This window comes from Amblyomma mixtum, chromosome 1 (assembly GCF_055824585.1).
Source record: "Amblyomma mixtum isolate Tamu chromosome 1, ASM5582458v1, whole genome shotgun sequence".
Classification (NCBI taxonomy): Eukaryota; Metazoa; Arthropoda; class Arachnida; order Ixodida; family Ixodidae; genus Amblyomma; species Amblyomma mixtum.
In genome coordinates, this window is record NC_143012.1 from 23635164 (window position 1) to 23641163 (window position 6000).

Sequence of the window (6000 nt, forward strand, 5' to 3'; positions counted from 1 at the left end):
TCGCTATCATCACGTCCCCACCTCGTTTGTCAATACGATTTTGAACGTACGTGTTATAGTTTGGCAACTGTAAGGCTTCACTCCTGTTTTGGTACCAAGTTTCAGTAACCATTACGACGTTAAAATGGAAGTTAAGTACAGAAAGAAAACATTCGAACTCGGAACCTTTGTTGCGCAGGGACTGCGCGTTCACGTGAAAAAAGGACATGCTGCTCTTTTTCTGAGCAGGCGCAGTGTTTACAGCAGATGGCAGGAAGAACTGAGACTTTGTCTGGCTTAAAAGGGGGAGGGGGGGGGGGGGGGGCAGGTCCATTATGGGTGTGAAGGGTGCACTTCCTAGCAAGGGCCAGCCCCTAGATCATTGCGCCACGTGTGCTTTCCTTTGAAATGACTATCGCTGGCATGCCATCAGATTTCCTCACCGACACCTTCCCATTTGTGTGCCAGAAATATTTGAAATCGTGTTGTTTCACCTATCCCTTCGTTTTTATCAGCAGTTCGAGCTTCTTTTTGGCCAGGTTCTCAAGCACGTGAAGATTGCTATCATCATTTGCTATCTTTTTCCTGTTTGCCCACCACAGAACCCGGGCTTTTTGTTTCGTGAACCGGCAAATAATAGCAGGAATCTTATCTGGTTTCGAGGGCAGTCGATGTATGGCATCCACGTCATCAGAGGACAGTTGCGGCAGCTAAACCTCAGCAGCGATGGCATTAAATTTTTCCAGTAAGTCTTCTTGTTCGGAAAACGGTATTCCATGAAACTTTAGGTTTGCTTGCCTATTGAATACCACCATTCCAGTTCGTCAAGCTGAGTTACCAGGGGTTCAGTGCATTCACTTCCTTCTAGTTTTTGAACCCTCTTCTTGATTTCTGTTATTTCTTGCTCATTTTTTGTACGCGTTCGACTAAACCAGTCAAATGATCAGACATAAATTGCACAGCTCTTTCCATATCATCAACAGAACGTTTCAGCGGCATCAACACTTCTAGTTTTTTGTCAATGGCTTGCAGCATATGCCACATGTCCTGCTTTCAGCTAGCCGGCACTGTGACGTTAGCCCGGAAAAAACGGCTGCAATAGTACAGCGAGTATTTCTTGCTTACTTTTTAAAAAGTCTGCTTTTGTTCGCCGCCGCAGGGGAACGACATTTATCACTGCTATCCGCCGCGCAGAGGGAGTTAAAGTTACGTGCGCTCGCTATAGAAACAACTGCACTGTTTCCGAAGGTTGGCGACCAAGCCGACCGATAACGACAGATATGGGGGACCATTCTCGACCACATAAGCCGTTATATGAAATGTTCGATCAGTCTATTTCAAGAGAGCGCGGCCGAGAGCATAACCGCTATTTAGATCTCGACGACCACCGTTGCATCTTATGTAGACGCAGATTTGTTCAATAAGCTTAAAGTACCTTTTAGCTTTTGCTTACATACGAGTGCAGAGAGGGGAAATGGAAGGTTACATCAGTGGCAGCGTTCGTGATCTGCCAAGCGGCGCCCGGTGGCCGCCACGTCCCGAGTTTACCCAACACCCTCTATTGAGAGGGTGTTGCCCAGCAAACCAAAAACCTCTCAGAGACGTCTAGCTAGACGTCTCTGAGAGGTTTTTGGTTTGCAGGGTGGTTTGCCCTGCCGGACATTCGTCGCGGCGACGGCGGCCGAGAAGGAGAGGTGCAAGCGTTAGGCAAACTGATTTGTCGCCATGTTTCGCTTCTTAAGCGCTGGCAAGCCGCCGCGATGGCTCAGTGGTTGTGGCGATCGGCTGCTGATCCGGATGACGCGTTTTCGATCTCGGCCGCAGTGGTCCCATTTCGATGGAGGCGAAATTCTAGAGGCGCCTTTGCCGTGAGATGGCAGTGCACGTTAAAGAACCCCAGGTGGTCGAAATTATACCGGAGCCCTTCACTACGGCATCCCTCATAGCCTGAGTAGCTTTGAGACTTTGAACCCCATAAAATCAGAACACCTTCCTTCCTTCCTTCCTTCCTTCCTTCCTTCCTTCCTTCCTTCCTTCCTTCCTTCCTTCCTTCCTTCCTTCCTTCCTTCCTTCCTTCCTTCCTTCCTTCCTTCCTTCCTTCCTTCCACCGCGGCGCAGGTGTCCACCGAGAAGTGAGGCAGTTGCTGCGCCTTTGCTTTCCGCAAAAACACTGAATTTTCAGATGCACTCGACGCGGTGTCTGAAAGGTTAAGGCACTCGGAAACTCAGCCTGGGTATCCGGGTTCGAACGCAACCGCGGCGGCCGTGTTTCGATGGAGGCGAAACGCAAAATGCGCCCGGTTGCTGTGCCATGTCAGTACACGTTAAAGATCCCCGGGTGGTTGAAATTATTCCACTATGGCACCCCCCCCCCCTCTTTCTTCTCTCACTTCTACCTTCCTTCGTTCCCTCTCGGTGCGGTTGAGGTGTCCGCCGAGAAATGTGAGATAGACACTGCGCCATTTACTTTTCTCAAAAACCATTAAATTTTCGTCCTATATGAGGAGAAGCTAGAACTGGGAAATGGAGGAGCGATCGGTGTGAATGTTGCAAAGACGAAGTTCTTGAGGAACAGCACTATAATTTCTTGGACGCAAAGCTCCCCCAGAAAGAAATGAAGTTTAACCGCAGTATGTACCATTCTGAACCGCGCCAGATACGCCAACAAGACCTCAGATGTATGAGCTGAGAAAATAATTTCGCAAAAAAACGTAGGCCCTGACCTTCCAGAATGTATCGATTACTGATATCCAAGCGCAACATACACGGCAGACAATAGCCGCCTACGACCTTAAGCAAAAATTAAACACCGAAGATATTGAAGGGCGCAGAGATTAGATAAGCGCTGTTTCCGGGCAAGAGCCCGTCTCTCAGCCCACGTGGGCCGGTACCTCTACACTGCATTCCGCTGCCTGCGTCGTGACCAAAGAGGAGCGAGAAAGCCACTGCCGGGCAATAAACGATAGGGTTGAAAAAAGCTTTTGTCTTTCTGGGATTATGCTAGAAGCTCAATGCTGCGCGGGCGCGTGCTACAGCAGCTCGCACCAGCTAACAAATTCCATGTAGAACACTATGGCAATATGACGCCGCCCACATCTATCCAATCAAGGAACTACTAAGTTTCAGTACGATTCGAGACCGCGAAAGCGGGGCCCCTCGATCCTTTTGGCTTTAAGAGTTTTAAGCAAGAGGTGTCAGAAAAGTTATCGCAGGGTAGACGAACTCTGATAGACTCGACTTCGAACGTACCTTCTAATTTTCGTTCTAATTGATTTCGTTGTCTTTTCTCACTACGGTCATAGCGGAAAGCTAGGCCAGTTGGGTGTCCAGTATATTTAACAAGATAGCGCTTAAGACGGAGACGAAAAAATAGACGATTAGGTTTACAACTTCTTTGTCTCCGTCTTAAGCGTTAGCTTTATTATAGCGTGGCGCACCGCGGTGTTTGTGTGCGTTGAACTTGTACCCAGTCACATAGAATCAGCCCAATTCGTTTGGCGCAAAACTAACTAACCCTATCACGCATTTTTTGTAGTTTCAAAAGTGGCAACTATGTCGATATGTTTAGACAATGGTTTTTGACAGCGTGAACCGTCATGGATACTGGTTCCACGCGTTATAAAATAAAAAAAAACTGCTTTTTGAACTCCGGCCTGGAGGAAATAATTTCATGCATAAAAATAACTGAACTAGTTACAGGTAAAGATGCATGTAATGCGCAAACCTGTACAGTCGGGGACAAAAGTGTCCGGACCACGTGTTTCTCAAACGAAGCTTATAGCTCTACTATCAGACAGCGGCTGGAGAGCGCACTTGTGCAGATGAAAGAGCAAAAATTTAACTTTTACCTCCACAAGTGTGGTCTGCAGCCGCCGACTAATAGCAGAGCTATCGACTTCGTTAGAGGAACATGTGGTCCGGAGACTTTTGTCCCCGACTGTACATGAAAAGTCAAAGACAAGAATGCACAACCCAGCAAACAAAAACCTCTCAGAGACGTCTAGCTAGACGTCTCTGAGAGGTTTTTGTTTGCTGGGAAGGACGGTCCGGGCCAACTGTTTTGAAATTCGGAGGTTTTTGACCAGCCCCACGGCTGATGAACTGCCATACTGGCGTCTAGACATACAGCAAGCACGTTTTCCTCCGGTATTCTGCTACGAGACCCTTTGTTTTGCTTCGCACCGATGATGAGAATCGGCCTCAACGTGACTGGAGGGAGCAACTTTGTGCGAAGCTGCATTTATGTGAGGAAGCGAGCTACGACCGAGATAGTACAGTCCGAAGACTGATGGCGTCCACGTTAATTCGCGAAGTCGCCGAAGCCGTATCGACGGACTCTGAAAGTGCTAGAACGTAAAGTCCAATGCCGATAGAAAGCAGGTGAGCTCTCAAATGGCATTGAGCGCGCCAAGTCCACCAACGTTGCCGCACATTAATGCAATACTTCCTAATCTATAGCCCGGTAGGAAGACATTGCATTCTCTTTAGGGCCGTTCGTAATGGTCGCACCCCTTTTATGCGATCACCTCTATTACGCGATAGCATAGTAGCCTCGTAGGAGAAGAAAACTCGTCCGCCGTCATCCCACATTACGGCACTGCGCTAGCTCCACCCGTCGCAGAGTGAAATAAAATAATTGAATTAGAATATCTGCTCGAGATATAGCACAGAACTGCTGGCTGCAACTTGAGTCGGCCATTAATCGAAAACCGAATGGTCGACCAGAATATGCATGGGCGTCTGTGAAACAAAATGAAATGCGTGCAGAATTTCAGTACAAAATCTGCTGTGTTGTTGTGCATTACGGCGCCAGGCTCTATGTTATCGCATTGTCACACGTAATCAGTGATCGAGTGTAAATTGGTTTTTGAGGAAAGGAAACGGCGCAGTATCTATCTCACACATCTCGGCGGACACCTGAACCGCGCCGTAAGGGAAGGGAGGAAGTGAAAGAAGAAAGAGAGAAAAGAAGAAGAGGTGCCGTAGTGGAGGTCTCCGGAATAATTTCGACCGCCTGGGGATCTTTAACGTGCACTGACATCGCACAGCACACGGGCGCCTCTTGCGTTTCGATCCCCCAGGACTTTTTAATAGCGAATAGCGGCCCCTCATGCTAGAACAATTATTATCCCTCCTCTTCTCCACCTTGTCCTATTGTGTGCAGCCAGTAACTGCGTACTTTGCCGTAATAGTAGCTAATTGCCAGTAAAGACCAAATGGCTGTCCGATGCGTCCATACTACTGGAATCTTAGGAAAGCTGTGCCCAGATGTCGCGTGCCTGAGACATTAATCCAGTAAACGAGCCACGGGTAGCCTGGACAGCAGGCGAAGTGTTTTAATAAGCAGAAACAAACAAACATGTCCTGCAAAGTAGCATAACATCAACTTACCTTCTATTCTGCACACTTTCGGGTGAGGAAAGGTCACTGCTCTTGCGAGTTTGGTGATCTGATAATACTCGTAAGCGTACAGCGAGCTTACAGCCCTTTTGCGACCGCTACCTTGCTACCTTGCAAGGCGATGGATAAGAGCGAGGCTGGACAACATGGAACTGTCACATCAGCACCCGCCCGTCTCGTCGAGCGTCAACAGCTACCCGCGCCAAAGAGGAAGCTCCGCCCTCTAGCGGGGGCCGCGAACATCACGATAAGGACTCCAGTATGCGTCCGGCGGAAAGCAGAGGCGAACTCCGTAGCGCTCTGTATTCAATAAGCGAGTTCGGTATCCGTGCAGCAACGCTTTGCATGCAGACATGCTAGACGCGTCGCATGCTACGCACGAGCGTCCAGATGGAGAGACCGAGTCGCCGCTTTCCTCGCAAAACTTGCCGCCTATCGCAATGTGCCCAGCAAACCAAAAACCTCTCAGAGATGTCTAGCTAGACGTCTCTGAGAGGTTTTTGGTTTGCTGAGTGGATGTAAAATGCCCATTTAGGAAGAGTCTGAGAGCGAATGTAAGTAACGTGAAGAGCAGTGAGCCAGGTAACAAACGCGAGTTAATGGAGGAAACAAACGATGAAT

The 6000-nt window shown here is 48.6% G+C and overlaps 1 protein-coding gene across 1 annotated transcript in view; it reads right to left on the reverse strand.

Annotated features, from left to right (window-relative positions):
• LOC149365744 (uncharacterized) overlaps positions 1–5488 on the reverse strand; it is a 32972-nt gene extending 27484 nt beyond the window's left edge. The window contains exon 1 of the mRNA XM_089569188.1: positions 5371–5488. The gene's annotated coding sequence lies outside the window, so the exon portion shown is untranslated. The remainder of the gene's footprint in view (positions 1–5370) is intronic.
• Positions 5489–6000: the final 512 nt, after the last annotated feature.